Genomic DNA, 16460 nt, shown 5'->3' on the forward strand with positions numbered 1-16460 from the left:
CCTTCCTTGTGTCGTCTGCTTCTCACGAGGTTATTCCACGAGAGCAGGGACCCCCTGCTGTTCACTCTGCACCTACAGTGTCCCAAATAGTGCCTGACACGTGGTGGTTGCTCGGTGAATGCTCACTGAATTATTTAAAATTGTGTGGCTTGCCTGTGACTTTCATCTATTTTCTACTGACCTTTTACTTTTATTTACTTGTGAGAGCTCTTTGTTTATCAAGGATGTTAGCACTTTGTTTTTTATTTCTTTTTTTTTTTTTGCAGTTCCATAACTTTATTGGACCATCAGCAGTTAGTTCTCGTCCACATTGACTGTCTGTAGATTTTTGAAGGTGGTGACGGGCACGTAGGTACCCAAAGTGTAGAGCTTCTTTGGCGAGTCTTCATCTTCATTACATTTTCTGGACAACCGCACACGGATCTGGTGTGGGACATTCCTGATTCCTTTGGCCCAGACGGCTTTGTTGAGCCTGGTGTCGATGCGCACGTCTGGGGTTCCCATCTCCTTCATGGCAAGCTTCCGGATTTCTCTGAGTGCCCTAGGGGCACGCTTCTTGGAACCCACTCCATGGATGCGCTTGTGAGTGTTGATGGTGTATCTCTCGTCACCACCTCGTTAATGGCGGACCGGCCCTTCTTCTCGCCGCCCTTCTTTGCGGGAGCCATCCTGCAGGGCCGGGGTTGGAAAGGTGTTTTGATTTCTTAAAAGGCATTTGCTGAAACAAATGCTGCAAACTTTCGACAGTGGTAGCACGCACATGTAGCTCCTACCACCTGGACTGACAGCTCCAGCCTTAGCATGTAAACGGTGGAAAAACACGAAAGGGCGCTCAGGGTTGGTCCACTCTATGCAGCATCACAGGGAGAGAGCACTTCCTCTCCTCGGAGTGCTGGCGAGCTTGGGCTCCCAGATCCTGCCTGACTTAGCTAGTGGCGTGAGCGGGGGACCTTTTGGCGTGCCTCTTGACCTGAGTGAGTCACTTGCAAATTGGGGATGATGATACTTGTTCCTGGCTCATTAGCTTGAGATAGTTTAAACTTTTCAGGGGGTAGGGCTTGAGGTTGGATCAACAGGTCCACAAATATTTAGTGAGTTTGTGCTCTGTGCCAAGTCCTTCACTGAATGAGACGTGGTTCTGCCTTCAAGGAGTTTACAGTCTAAAGAGGGTAATAGAGTAAGCAACTCCAGTATAGTGACCTCGAGAAAGGATGAGTGTGTTCACAATGCACAGACATCATACCCAAGAAGAAGTGGGTGACTGCCTGGAGGAGAGGCAAGGAAGGCTTTCCAAAGGAGAGGATATCTGAATAGGGTTTCAAGGAATGAACAGGAGCTCATCGGACCGACAGAGGGGCAGAGCAGTCAGAGTAGGGGGAACTGCGTGTGCAAAGGCTTGGAGGTATGCAGCAGTTGACGGATGGGGAAAACTACCGCTCTGTGGGATTCCTCCCTGGCTCACCGCAACTTCCTACTTCTTTCTTTGTGAACTTCGGTCAGAGCCAGTGTGGTCTTCAGGGGCGGCTGGATGACGTCTGACGGCAGGAGTGCTAGGCCTCCCTGGGGCAAGCCTGGGAAGCAGGCCTGCCAGGATGTGCTGCATGGGGGTGGGTCTTCACGGGGCTTGCCAAGTGTCCTTCCTCTCAGCACAAGGAGAGAGAAAGAAGGAGGCTGCCCCGTAGCTGTTAGGTTTGGCCCAGCAGTCTCCCTCATCATGGTGCAGGCCACTTTCCCAGAGCAGACAAGCCTGAGGGCTGGGGTCCCTGGGGGAGTGGAAGCTATTGACTGAAGGCAGAGCTGAGCAGAAGCTGAGCTGCCTTGGTCCTGGGAGGGCAAAATATCTCATCTCCTCTGGCACCTCTTTCCTCAATGTTTGGTCACTGTTGGGAGTTATGCAGCTGAGGCCGACGTGTTTCAGCAGGAAAGCACTCCGGGATGTATTAGCAATGTCTGCCACGAGAGCTGGAATGGGGAGAAGTGGCCGGTGTGCGGTGCATCCTGCCATCTCTGACCTAGTCAGGCGCTCTCATCTTACGGGTGGGCAGACTGAGGAGCAGAGAGCAGAAGTGTCTCACTGGCTTTTCTCTCTCCTGTCTCAGAAGAGTATCTGTCCTGTAACGCCAGGGGATTAGCTCATATGAGACTGATAGCCCGGTTCTCCCGAGCCCCACATTTCACGCTCTCTCTGCTCTAACTGGACACGCGGCTGCTCGGTGCACAGACTCTTGCATGTCTCCTGGGAGATTTCCCACAAAGGAGCAGCCTCCAGAGGAGGCTGGGGCAGAGCGCTGCCTCCTCTTCGGAGCTGCGGGCGACCTGGGCAGAGGCTGGGTCAGAGCGCTGCCCCCTCCTGGGAGCCGCGGGCTGACCTGGGCAGAGTCTGGGGCAGAGCGCTGCCTCCTCCTGGAGCCGCGGGCTGACCTGGGCAGAGGCTGGGGACAGACTCAAGCGGCAAAAGAGCAGATGTGCCCTTTTCAGAAGGATCAATTCAAAAATATAAACTGTTCCAACAGAGCCTCAGAACTTCAGGTCTGAAAGCTCTCAACACACAGCTCATTTCAGTTGGGGAAAAAAAAAAGCACAGATCTGGTTTTAAGTCTCACATCTGTCTCTAGCTACCAGGCAAGTGACCTAATACCTAATTCCAATTAGTTTCTGCATCTGTAAAACAAGGGCAATATAATCTCCAGCTAAAAGGATTAAATGAAATATGCAAGTAAACTGCCAGCAGCTTGACGCGGAAAATATGAGTTTATATTTTATTTATTTAAAATTTAGTTATGACTGTGCTGGATCTTCCTTGCTGGGCGGGCTTTCTCTGGTTGGGGAGAGTGGGGTCTCCAGCTGCGGTGCTTAGCTTCTCACTGAGGGGGCTCCTCTTGTCACAGAGCAGGGGCTTTAGGGCGCGGGCTCAGTGCGTGTGGACCCCGGGCTTCGCTGCCCCGTGGCGCGTGGGGTCTTCCCCAACCAGGGATGGAGCTGATGTCCTCTGCATTGCAGGCTGGGCCACCACAGAAACCCCGTGAGTTTGCACTTTTAAAAGTGAAAGCAAAGGCAAAGAAAAGCAGGCACATTCTGGCTTCAACAACCAGTGTTTCCAGCAGGTTTTCATATAAAATGGACTTCCCAGGCGGCAGTAGTGATAGAGAACCTGCCTGCCGACGCAGGAGACATAAGAGATGCAGGTTCAGTCCCTGGGTTGGGACGATCCCCTGGAGGAGGCCATGGCAACCCACTGCAGTGTTCTTACCTAGAAAATTCCATGGACAGAGGAGCCTGGAGGGTTACAGTCCATAGGGTCACACAGAGTTGGACACGACAGAAGTGACTTAGCATGCGTGCATTTCATATAAAAAGGCACATTTTACTGTTTTTCCCTTGCACCTTCCAGAATATTCCACCCCTTCATTTCTCTCACTAACTTTGCAACCACAGTCTTGTCTTTTTCACCTGTGCAGTGTGCAGTTTGGGGTGATCCCAAAGGCCCAGGTTCACTCAACACCTACCTGCCAGGGCCTGGCCTAAGCATGAGAGCATGCGTTTAGACAGGAATAGGAGATGCAGTCCACAGAATTCCAGAGTCCAGTTCTGCTGGCCCCAGGCAGGTTTCTTCCTCCTGGGCCTCAGTTTTCCCATCTGTGACATGGGTTTGTTGGCTGGACCAGAAGAACTGCCCGAGCCCTTCCTCTGGTGCTCCTTGCGGGGTTCGTCTGGTGCTGTTGGGGGGCTGGGGTTGGGGAAGCGTGAACCACGGGGTGTGAGCAGGGCGAGAGAGGCACGCCCCGTGAAGCCCGGATCCATGACGCCCAGGAGTGAGGGTTTAGCGCAGATTAGCAGGGATTAGGGCAGGCGGCAAGGGCCTTAGTGACTAAGCTCAGATTCCCGGCAGGAGCCACCGCCCCGGGCGTCCCAGCCCCGAAGGACTGGCAGTGGGTGGTGGAGGCGCCCCTGGGTGATCGCGGGTGGGGTGGGGAGTGCCCTCCTCCAACCACCCAGGATGGGGATGAAAAGCCAGAGCTGACTGGCTGAAGGCAGCCGCGTCTCTGTCTGGAAAACTAGGCACCCCCACCTCTCCGGACCTGCTGGAGCCCCACAAAGCCCCCGGGACCAAGGGGACCGAGATTTGAAATTGCCAAAGCTCGGTCTCAGGGCCCCCAGGGAGTCCCTTTTTGCCAGTGGTTTCAGGCATCCTTCCTCCCGGGCATCCTTCCGTTTTACGTCAACCTGGTGATCATGAGCCCTGGGTTCAAGTCCTAACTCTGTTGTCTGCCGGCTCCATGACCTTGGCAGATGAAGCTCTCCAAGGCCCTACTTACCTTACAGGAACCGTAGCAAAACTCCTCATTAATAATCACAACGTGTGTGTGTGTGCCATGCTCAGTCATGTTCAACTCGTGTTCGACCCCATGGACTGCAGCCTGCCAGGCTCCTCTGTCCATGGAAATTTCCAGGCAAGACTATTGGAGCGGTTTGCCATTTCCTGGGACTTCCCCGGTGGCTCAGATGGTAAATAATCCGCCTGCAATGCAGGAGACCCGCGTTCGGTCCCTGGGTCAGGAAGATTCCCCTGGAGAAGGAAATTCCACTCCAGTATTCCTGCCTGGAGAATTCCATGGACAGAGGAGCCTGGTGGGCTACAGTTCATGGGGTCACTAAGAGTCAGACATGCCATTCCTACTCCAGGGGATCTTCCTGATCCAGGGATCAAACCCACAACTCTTGAGTCTCCAGTGAACACTTAGTAAGGGGCAATATAGAGCCAGAAGCTCCCAGTATGGTCTGTGGAGCTTGTTAGAAATAAGGTGGCTGTCCCTCCGGCCAGCCCTGTTGAGCCAGAGAGCATTTTAACAAGATCCCCAGAAGACTCCAGTGCGTGCTGAAGTCTGAGGAGCTCTGGAGTGCCAGGACCTGCCCGAGACCCTATCTGCCTCCTGCCAGCACCCAAGATTGGGAAGGTTACTCTGGGCACAGTTTCCTTGCCTATGAAATGGGTATAATAATGGCGTGTTTTCTAAGAGCTGTTGTGAGGGTTATAGCACCTAAACGTTTAAGCACTGGACCGTGTCTGGGATGGAGCATGGACCCCATAAATGGCTGCCAAGCACCAGGCCTCTCGCATCCCACCCTTGCTGCCCTCTGCGACTGCTGGCTACCGTCTGCTGTCTTTTCCCAGGAAGCTCCGCTCTGAGCCCTGGCCCACTGCGCTGTGAATTCTGGTCTCCTGTTTCCCTAAGGCCGAGTGCCCCGGAAGGGAAAGGATGTGTGTCCTCCAGTTTCTATTAGGGTTTGATTGGACCTTACTTGCAGTCACTGCGGACAGTGACTGCAGCCATGAAATAAAAGACGCTTGCTCCTTGGAAGAAAAGCTGTGACCAACCTAGACAGCATGTTAAAAAGCAGAGGCATCACTTTGCCAACAGAGGTCTGTGTAGTCAAAGCTACGGTTTCTCCTGCAGTCATGTACAGATGTGAGAGCTGGACCATAAAGAAGGCTGAAGAATTGATGCTTTTGAACTGTGGGGCTGGAGAAGACTCTTGAGTGTCCCTTGACAGCAAGGAGATCAACGCAGTTAATCCTAAAGGAAATTGATCCTGAATACTCATTGGAAGGACTGATGCTGAAGCTGAAGCTCCAGTACTTTGGCCACTTGAAGAGACGAGGCTACTCATTGGAAAAGACTCTGATGCTGGGAAAGACTGAGGGTAGGAGGAGAAGGGAGGACAAGATGGTTGGATGGCACCATCGACTCAACATGAGTTTGAGCAAACTCCAGGAGATAGTGAAGGACAGGGAAGCCTGGTGCGCTGCAGTCCATGGGGTCACAAAGAGTCAGACACCTCTGGCCTACTGAACAACAACAGAATAGGCCATTAATAAGCACTTGTCAGGTCTGACTGTGCTGACCTAGAAATTATGTCTTTCTCCTTTGTGCGTGTGTAGGGGGTGGGTACTTAAAGGTGGGTACTTAATGATAACCATTATTTAACACTTACTGTGTTTCTAATCCTTGCTGAATACGTGATTATTCATGTAGTGCTAAATTAGCAGCTTTAGCAGTAAGGTTGTGGCTGCTGCTCAGTCGCTGAGCTGTGTCTGACTGTTTGTGACCCTGTGGACTGCAGCACGCCAGGCTCCTTGTCCTCCACTCTCTCTATTGAGCGCAGACGCGACCCAACCATCTCATCCTCTGTCGTCCCCTTCTCCCACCTTCAGTCTTTCCCAGCATCAGGGTCTTTTCCAAGGAGTCAGCTCTTCGCATCAGGTGGTCAAAGGATTGGAGTTTCAGCTTCAGCAACAGTCCTCCCAATGAACATTCAGACCTGATTTCCTTTAGAATTGACTGGTTGGATCTCCTTGCAGTCCAAGGGACTCTCAAGAATCTCCTCCAGCGCCACAATTCAAAAGCATCAATTCTTCCGTGCTCAGCCTTCTTTATGGTCAACTCTCACATCTGTACATGAGCACAGGAAAAAAATCGTAGCTTTGACTAGATGGACCTTTATCGGCAAAGTGATGTCTCCACTTTTTAACACGTTGTCTAGGTACTCTTCTGATCTCCATTTTTCTTTCCTTGTGTTTTGAATTTCGGCCGCCTGGGGCCTTCATTGCCGTGCACGGCCTCCCTCCGGTTGCGGCGCTCGGCTCTGGAGCTCGGGGCTCAGTCGCTGCAGCGCGGGGGCTCTTCATTGGGGTGCTCAGTCTCAGTATTTGCGGGGCGTGAGCTTCGTTGCTCTGTGGCGGGTGGGACCTTAGCTATCCGACCAGGGATCAAACCCGGGTCCCCTACATTGGAAGGCAGATTGTTGTTTGTTTTTTTTTTAACATTACCAAAATCTGTTTTTATTAAAGTGGACAAATCATTAGCCCGCTGCCCTGAATGTAATGAGCTTGACTCGCCCATCTCCAACCAGGCAGCTGGGGAAGGCAGATTCTTCACCACGGGGCCACCAGGGACGTCCTTGTCCCCATTTTTCTGAGGAGAGACAATGAGGAGGCTCATAGAGACAACTTCGTTGGTTCGAGTTCTCCCAGCCGGTAGGGGGCCAGCCTGGCATTTGGCTTATCTTTCTGCCCCACTGTGTGACCCCATCCCCTCTTTATGAAGCCTCTGGGGACAGTGGTTAGTGAAAGAACCGGGGAGAAGGGAGGCTAACCTGGGTCTCGATTGAGCTGGGGACAGACTCTCCTTTGCTTGCTCCCTGGAGAGAGGGTCCACCAGGGCTCCCCTCCGCCGACTCCCAGACGGCCCCTGACTCCTGGGCCAGCACCCGGGCCCTGCCCAGGACTTCCGGCCCCTCCCAAGACTCTCCCTAAATCCCTGCCACCCCGGCCTGACCTGGCCAGGCAGCTCCAGATCCAAGGTCCAGAAGTGTCGGGGCGGTGCCTCACGAGGTGGGGGACAGCTTTCCCAGGGCCGTCCGACCTGGGGTGAGAGTTTGGACTGCTGCGTCGGTCTGGGTCTGAACCTTGGGCTTGGGGGTTTCAGGGCTGAGCTCTCAGCCTCTAGCTCCCCCAGGCTCCCGGGAGTTCGGGGCTCTTACCTGTGTCCCAGATGAGCAAACTGGTGCTCAGGGTCTGCATCAGGTCCTGTGGGCGCTGCAGCGAATTGCCGCAAACCCAGCGGCTGAGCAACACCACGGATCCTCGTGGAGTTTTGGAGGTCTGAGTCCTGGCATGAGTCTCGTTGGGCTGAATTTAAACTGTCGATAGGGCTGCATTCTCTTCAGGAGACTCCGGGGGAGCATCTGTTTCCTTGCCTTATCCAGCTTCTCGAGGCCACTCACTTGTGTTGGCTCACAGCCTCCTTCCTTCAGCTCCAAAGTCAGCAATGGTGTGTCTTGTAGCTGCGGCCCTGACCGGGGATGGAACCTGGGCCCCTGCCTTGGGAGTGTGGAGTCGTAGCCCCTGGACCACCAGGAAGCCCCAGCAACGCTGCCTTTCCGGCCCTTCCTCTGTAATCACGTCTCCCTCTGATCACAGCCGGGGAGACTTCTCCACTTTTAACTGCTCATTTGGTTAGACTGTGTGTGTGTGTATGAGTGAGTCGTTCAGTCGTGTCTGACTCTTTGCGACCCCATGGACTAGCCCGCCAGGCTCCTGTGTCCATGGGATTTTCCAGGCAAGGATACTGGCATCAGTATCCATTTCCCTCTCCAGGGGATCTTCCCGACCCAGGGACTGAACCTAGGTCTTCTGTACTGCAGGCAGATTTTTTACCATCTGAGCCACCAGGGAAAGCCACTTAGATAATTCAGGGTGATCTCACCATCTCTAGTTTTCGCCGTCTTCATAGGTTCGGGGGATTAAGATGCAGGTGTGTTTGAAGGGCTGTTATTTTGCCTCCCACAAAGGGGGCGGTGTGATCTGCCCAAAGCCTCGCACCCCAGGAGCAGCAGTGCCAGAACTTGAACCCGAACCCCCAAGTGGCCTTACTCCACCCTCTGCTGCTGGGTTGGTTCTAACTCCTCTTGACTGAGTGAGGCTTGTTTGAAGGTTTCAGGGAACTTTTTTTTTCTTTAATTTAATTTAATTAAAAAAATTTTTTTTTTGATGTGGACCACTTTTAAAGTCTTTATTGAAGAGGCATGTGAGATCTTAGCTCCTGACCACGGATCAAACTTGCACCCCCTACATTGGAATGCAAAGGCTTCACCACTGAATCACCAGGGAAGCCCCAGGAACTTCTAAATTGATGTCATTTGAGAAAGTTTGACATCTCAGAAGGTAGTTGCTCAGTGGATACGATTAGTGGAGGGCAGAGTGGAAGATCAGATGGAAGGATGAGACTGTAAGTATCGCCGTTGCCCGTGGAGAGCTGGTCTTTCTACCACGGTTGCGGGAGAGACAGGGATTGTTTCTCCATGTGGCTCCTTTCAGGTGGCTGGGGAGACTAGCCCGGGGCCCTCTGCTGCGGCGTCTTGAGCTCCATGCTTATAGAACAGCTTCTGGGGCTTCACCCTAGATCCGCATTGGAGGTAAAGCCGTGAGGTCACTATCTAACAGAACTGTGGAGAGAAGTGTGGAAGGAGGCGGAGGAAGAGTCCTCACACCCGCTTCCTGCTCTGCTGCCGTCCGCCTTGGTGACAAGCGGAGCAAGCAGTTGTTGCATTTATTGTGGAGATCTCACTGAAACTGTTTATAGTTGATAGGATGCTTTTCTGCAGTTACAAGTTGTAGAAAACCCAACTCCACTAATAAAGGGAATTTATTGGCTCATGGTACTGAAAAGCCAGAGGTAGGCTAACCTTCAGGTACAGCTTGATCCAGCAGCTCATATGTGCTCAATACAGCCTCAGCATTAGCTCCATGCTCAGTCAGACTCTGCCCTTGTATTCCTAAGATGGCTTAAGTAGTTTCTGGGACTCTGTTTCTAGATTCAAATGCAGTAGCAAAAAAAAAAAAAAAAAAATGTTACCTAGTGGCTCAAAAACGTACTGGAAGGGGGTCTTGTTGGCCTTGGTCGACCTGCCTGGGGTCATCTGTCCACCTCCCAATCAGTACCTGTGGCAGGAGAACGAGACACGCTAAGTGGCTTTGGTTCATTAGCACTTGCCTCTGAAGCTGAGGGTGGAGTGATAATAATTCCTCCCAAAGCAGCAAGTTGGCAAATTCAGGGTCCCATTAGGAAGGGAGGCTGAATGTTGAGGAGTCGATGGCATCACCCTCCTCCTCCTCATGTCCTCCTTGTAAAGACAGGCAGCTTTGCGGTGACAGTCTGAGCGGCAGGCGTGTTTGTGCGTACGGACAGTGTGACACGTGTGTGTGTGTGTGTGTGTGTGTGTGTGTGTGTGTGTGTGTGTGTAGGGGTCTTCAAATGGAAAAGAACCTGGGGGAAGAGGAGAGGAAGGCCGAACAGTGTAAAGCTGGGGAGGAGGAGCTCACAGGCGGATGTCCTAGCTTGTGCTTTGTCCCAGCTGCCCTGAGCCTTAGTTTTCCCATCTCTAAAATGGGTGTACTAACTCCAGGATCATGAAATCAAATGCAAGGCGCTTTCTACAAGCTGTGTGAATAGGAAGAGGTGGCCATCCAGTCATCCATCCATCATTTATTAAGCACTGACCATGTGCCAGGCCTCGCGCTGGAGCTCTGATGGTGGGCAGGACAGAGGTGATCCCTGACCCAAAAGCCCAGAGGTCCCCACGTATACAGTTTGTCGTTATGATTATTAAAAGATGCGGATGCCAGAGGGGCCAGTCGTGGGGTGGGGAGTGACGTCTTCAGTGCCACAGATTTGCGGCACTGGGCCTTGACGCCCAAGCCTCCACTTCTCTCTGCTTAGACCCGTGGCCTCTCCCCTCCCCACGCAGTAGCCGCCTCCTGGCTAATGAAACAGCCTTCCTTCTGGCACACTCAGGAGCCGCGTTTGATGTTGCTCTTCCTGGTTCCAGGAGCCAACAGGCCCTTCCCAAACCATTGCTGTAATTGGGGAGGAGGATTAACCACAGCGCTGTGGTTCCACTTTCCCCGCCAGCAGCCTGGCGCTGCCGCCCAGGGAGTGTTGCAGAGTGTGGGGCCGGGTAATGGTTTTGTGTCCCTAGATGAAGCCAGCCCTGCTCTGCGTGTATCTGTGTCTGGGTGCCTATGTGCGTTTGGGGGTGTGGTGTGTGTGTGTGGCAGAGGGCGGTCCACAAGTGTGGGGCGTATCCCTGGACATGGGCAGGGCTCTCCCCATAGGAGACCTGGGTCTAGAGCTAGTTTCACTCTTCCTTAGCTGGATCCCTGGGGCCAATTCATGTTTCTCCAGTGGACCTCAGTTTCCCTAGCTGTGAAACAGAGGTCATCCCTGCCTTGGTTCTTTTATTATTAATCAAGTTTGGGGTGCGCTGGCTCTTTGTTGCTGGGCTCAGACTTTCTCCAGTTGCAGCAAGTGGAGGGGCTCCTCTTCCTTGCGGCGCGTGGGCATCTCTTGTTGCAGAGTGGGGCTCAGTGGTTGTGGCCACGGGCTTAGGTGCTCCACACTTGTGGGATCTTCCTGGACCAGGGATGGAACCCGTGTCCCCTGCATTGGCAGACGAATTCTTATCCACTGTACGAGCAGGGAAGTCCACCATCTTGATTCTTGTCTTCCTTATGAGATGTTCATGAACAGCAAAGGAGACTGTGAGGATAAAACTGGACAGGGAAAGGGAAGGATGCCCCATAGAAGCAGAACGGCCTTGTGGCTAAATTTCATGTCCCGTCCCCCCTGCTGCTGGCTACATGACCTTGACTGCACCTCTCTGGGCCTCAGTTTCCTCATCTGCAAAATGGGGAGATATTAGAAGCAACCAAAGCTCATCAAATCCAAGTCTCCATCAATTGTCCAACACCAATATTTTCATACCATAAATAAAGAAAAAAGGCCACCAACCAAACCAGGACACAAGGCTTCAGTATCTCTTAGGTTTTATTTTATTCTTACCAAAAGAGCTCTTTCAGGCCATGTTCTTTATTATCAGTTGGTCTTATACATACATTAAAGGAAGATATAAGTGAAATGTGTTAGTCAAGGTATTCCTCCAACATCTTCACATTCAGAGTCTTGACTTTTCAGAATCCTTTTTCAGCTCAAACTTGCTGGGGACCACGTTTTCCCACTGTGGTGTCCTCCATGTGGGCAGGAATACAGAGGGAGGGGCGAGCAGCATCTCTTAAAAGGGAGCTTGTCCTGCCCTGTACTTCCTTCCAACCCCCGACCCGCCTGCATTCGAGCCCAGACATGAGGCCTCCCTGACCCAGGGCAGGGGAGCCGGGTCTGGGGACCAGGGCAAAAGCAATGGAAACAGCCTCGCTGTATGCAGCAGGGAGAGTCAGGAGACTGCACCGCTTCCAATCCTTGTTCCCTGCAGAGGGGCTCCGAGGGCAGGGGAGGGGGCCCAGGAGTTTGGGAATTTGAGATGAGAGAAGACATTCGCCTGGAACCCAGGAAGCCGAGATGATGGGAGGGCTGCCTGGGAGCAGTCTGCCTGCTCCAACCTCCGCTGGGGTCTGGAGCCCAGGAACCTCCCAGGAAGGTGTGCAGTGGCGCTGGGGTCACGATGAGGTGACGCTGGGCCCAGGCCCCTGAGACTCCACAGCTGGAAACCAGGCAGGAATGCGGATCACTCAGATCTCTCATGAGTCACACGGCGTGACATCCAGCTCTGATCCTACCCAAATACCAGGCGGCCTGGGTTCGGTCAGTGATACTGTGATGCTGTTTCAGTTATTAAGCATCACCGCAATGCTGCCAGAAAAGACAGAGGGGTGAGGGAGGGGGAGGAGGAGCCCTGGCCCGGAGGAGCTCACCCCGCTTTGCTGAAGGCAGACACATCCTCGCTGGAATTAATCTGAGGTGACCGACCTTATGCACTGGCTGGTTTGGGGTTCTACCAGCAGGAAACAAGGAACATGAGACGTAAATTATGTTCGTTGCAGCAAAATAAAGCTGCGTTTCTTGCACACCTGCATTTGTAGCCTGGGAAATCTGCGCCTGTTGCATATTCACCTGCATGGATGTAAGAGGGGAAAAATGAAGGAGACACCAGTGTTCACAAAGGTCCCTTTCGGTGGGGCTACCCCGGCTTGTATCAGTTGCCATTTGTAGTAGCAACAAACGTCAGAAGAGGCTTGTGACGTCGGTTCGGTCGCTCAGTCGTGTCTGACTCTTGGCGACCCCATGACAAAAGGCTTTCACAACAGCAGAGGAGAGGGCAGAACGCACAGGAGTGACCGGGAGCTGACTGGCAGGCTGAGCCCCAGAGTCCTTCTGTCTTGTTGCTCTGCTTCCCCAGTACTTGTCTTCTCCCTCATGGTCGAATCTGGCTGCCCTGTGTCTCTCCGTTATATCTGTATTCCATCTCCCGAGAAGGGAGCAAGGGGAAGGAGGGGGCAGGTTCCTTCCTTCCTTCGTTTCTTTTGTATTTTTAAGGGCACAACCCAAATTTGCATTCACCGGGGGGGACCCCCTGGTGGTCCAGTGGGTAGGACTCTGTATCCTCTGCAGGGGCCCCGGTTGGATCCCTGGCTGGGGAGCTAAGATCTCATAAGCTGCATGGTGTGCCCCGCTCCCGGAAAAAAGGAAATAGCCCCGACTCTGCCAGATCCTGTTCTGGGCCTTTTGAAGACGCACGTCATTTACTCTTCACAGTAAGCCTGCGAGAGAAGTGCTACTCTTGCCCCCATTTTACAGACGAGGAAACTGAGGCTCAGAGAGGTGAAGTGACGTGCTCCAGGCACCCAGTCTGTAATATTCAGATGCTGTACAGACGCCGAGCCGCTGGTGGGTCAGGATAATGAGGCCAGAGCCAGGCGATCGGGCTCCGTGACTCCAGGAAGGGAGTGTGGACCTTTGGGGCCTCCATCTGAGACGCCCACTGGCCCCTTGAGGCTCTGGCGACCACAGATGGAAGTGCATTGTAAGCTGTGGAGCGCCGGGCACCGCTGAGGCGCGGTCACCTCCCGTGACTCTCCTCATAGTGATGATAATGGCTCCATTTACCGTGTGCCGGCCCCACATTAAGCACCTGACAAGCATTATGTCATCGATTCTCACCAGCCCCATGAGGCAGGCGGCTGGCGAGCTAAGGAGGCTGCCTAAGGTCCAGGGTGAGGCGTGGCTGTGCCGTAGGCTCCCCCCGGCCAGGGTGACCTGGCGGCTGGCTAACTCTCAGCCCTGGGCCGGCAGCGGGAGGAGGCCCTGCACGCGGCTCCAGGACACCGCTTGCATTCAGGTTCACGCTCAGTCGTGTCCGACTCTGTGCGTCCCCACGGACTGCAGCCCACCAGGCTCCTCTGAAATGGGATTCTCCAAGAAAGGATACTGGCGTGGGTAGCCTCTCCCTTCTCCAGGGGATCTTCCTGACCCAGGGATTGAACCCTGGTCTCCTGCATTGCAGGCGGAGTCTTTACTGTCTGGGTCACCAGGGACGCACTTGAATTCGTTCCCAACCCCAAATAGACCGGGGTTCGTTTAGCAGAGCTGACTGGTCTCCCAGAGCAGGAGCTCCAGGAGTTCCTAAGTCGTGGGAGACATACGGTCCATCCTGGAGAAGCTTCTGTTGAGGCATAATTGCTAGTCTGAGTGGGGGAGTCCCGGGGTGTTCCTGATGTGGCTGCAGAGACACAGGCCTGGCCTTGGAGCAGACCCCAGCCCAGTGAGGGGGGCTTAGCAGCGCCCTTGCTCCTCCGGAGGGGCGCTCAGATGCCAGCAGGGGCCCCGGGAAGGGAGCAGGGATTAGGCCCGCGGCCAAGGCCGCGGCCGGTCCCTCCCGCCTCACCCCCTCTTGCCTGCTGGGGTCTCGGCAGCAAGCCCGTGGGTACCTGCCCGGCGGCCAGGAGACCCGTCCCGAGGACATGACGGGCCCCAGGAGGAAGCCGCAGCGCCCGCAGGCCCGTGACTCAGGAGCGGCTCCGCAGTGGCTCACGGTCCCCCGCGCGGCCTTGGAGCACTCCTTGCCTCCGGGCCTCAGTGTCCCCATCCGCCGGGGAGGCTGGAGCCCTGAACAGTCTCTGTCCCTCGGTGACTCAGTCCTCTCGGCTTCCAGACCCAGGGGAGCTTCAGTTTGGGAAGCAAGCAGCTAGCCAGTGAAAGTCGCTTAGTCGTGTCTGACTCTTTGCGTCCAGATTCCCATGGGACCCATGCAAGAATACTGGAGGGGGCAGCTGTTCCCTTTAGCCTGATGCTGGGAAAGATTGAAGGCGGAAGGAGAAGGGGGTGACAGAGAATGAGATGGTTGGATGGCATCACTGACTCGATAGGCATGAGTTTGAGCAAACTCCGGGAGTTGGTGATGGACAGGGAGGCCTGGCGTGCTGCGGTTCATGGGGTCGCCGAGTTGGACACGACCGAGCGACTGGACTGAGCCGTTCCCTCCTCCAGGGGATCTTCCCGACCTGGGAATCAAACCGGGGTTCCCGCATGGCAGGCGGATTCTTTACCAGCTGAGCCACAAGGGAAGCCCTCAGTTTGGGAAACGTGGTCCCACAGCCCCCCTCCACTCTGGCTCCTGTCCTGGCCAGCTCCATCCCCACTCTCAGCCCTCAGTGCCCCCAAAAGAGTGCCTTCTGAGGAAGTCCTTGCCGCCAAAGCTGGAGGTAAGCCCTTGGCCGCACGGCGGCTGACTGCGCTGCGCCCTTTTCGGGCTGGGGAGCGTGGCAGTTTCCTGGTCCCCTTCCTGCTGCTTCGGCCGGTGCCTCCTTTCCTCGCCCTCGCAGGGTGCCAGGACGGGACACTCAGCAAGGCCCAGCCGCCCCTCTGTGATAGCAGCTCCCGGGGCGCGTGTCCACTTGCTCACGGGGCATCTCCTCTGGGAGGCACTGAACAGGATGCACGAGCTCCCGCTCACGGCAGTTCCCCATGCTCCGTTTTTGACCTGCGGAGTCATTTCCCCTTCCTCACCCTTAGCAATTAGTGGGGCCTTTGCCCCTCCTGCCCCTAGGAGGGTTTATGCCTGGGACCTTACACCAGGCTCCCTTCAGGCTGTGTGCTCTGTAGGGCGGGGCTGGGCGCCTCTTGCACATGTTTTTTACCCCAGTTCTGGGTTCCCTGCCGGGCGTGCAGTGGGTGCTCAGTGGGTGACCGGATGGTGGAATGAATGCACGAAGCGTCCTCATCTGTGCAGTGGGCTTGGTCACGTTACTGACTTCTCAAGGCTGTTGGGAGGAGGAACAAGGAATTCCTGTGAGGGGCTTAGCACAGCCGGCGCCTGGCACACAGGAAGTGCCCGAGGCATGCCAAAGGTGATTATGATCGTGGCTCAGTTGCTCAGTCATGTCCAACTAGTTGCATCCGCATGGGCTGTAGCTGGACAGGCTCCTGTGTCCGTGGGATTGTCCGGGCAAGAATGCTGGAGTGGGCAGCCATTTCCTCCTCCAGGGGGTCCTCCAGCCCCAGGGGTCACACCCGGGTCTCCCCACTGGTAGGCAGGCTCTTTCCCACGGGGCCGCTGTGACTCAGTGCTCTGATTGGGATCGCCTGGCTGCAAGTGATGCAGGCTCTCGCCTGTCACCCCGCTGGGTCCTTTGGGGACTCAGTTCAGGCTCCTGTCCACAGCCTTTCAGGATGAGTCCAGGCCAGCGTCTGATAGAGGAACCCAGAACCTCTGAGTCTCAGCCTCCAGCTCCTGGGGACTTGCGGGCCGCCCAGACCGCAGCGCTGTTGTCAGCCAGTGTCCCTGGCAGTGACTTGGAACGCAGCCGGCAGTCCTACGGGACCCCATCTCCTCTGAAGCGGGGAGGAAGTGGGAACAGCGCTGAAGCAGACCCCAGCGCGGAAGGGGACCAGCCTCTGGGTCCGTCTCTGATTCTCTACTGAGCGTCTGCTGGCCCCAACCCGGGAGGGTGGGACACAGGTGGGAAAACGCTCCTTACCCGGGATTTGGAGTCAGACTTCGGGCCAGCGCAGGGGAGCCCCTTCATCTCCCTGAGCCTCGGCTTCCTCAAACTGCAGATGACTGAAGGCATACGTGAGCTTGGAGCACAGCCTCACACGGTCATGCCG

At 54.9% G+C, this 16460-nt stretch overlaps 1 pseudogene; it reads right to left on the reverse strand.

Moving 5' to 3' along the window:
• Positions 1-294: 294 nt before the first annotated feature.
• Positions 295-668, reverse strand: LOC136164643 (large ribosomal subunit protein eL31-like; annotated as a pseudogene).
• Positions 669-16460: the final 15792 nt, after the last annotated feature.

The sequence above is a fragment of the Muntiacus reevesi genome, chromosome 3 (assembly GCF_963930625.1).
Source record: "Muntiacus reevesi chromosome 3, mMunRee1.1, whole genome shotgun sequence".
NCBI lineage: Eukaryota > Metazoa > Chordata > Mammalia > Artiodactyla > Cervidae > Muntiacus > Muntiacus reevesi.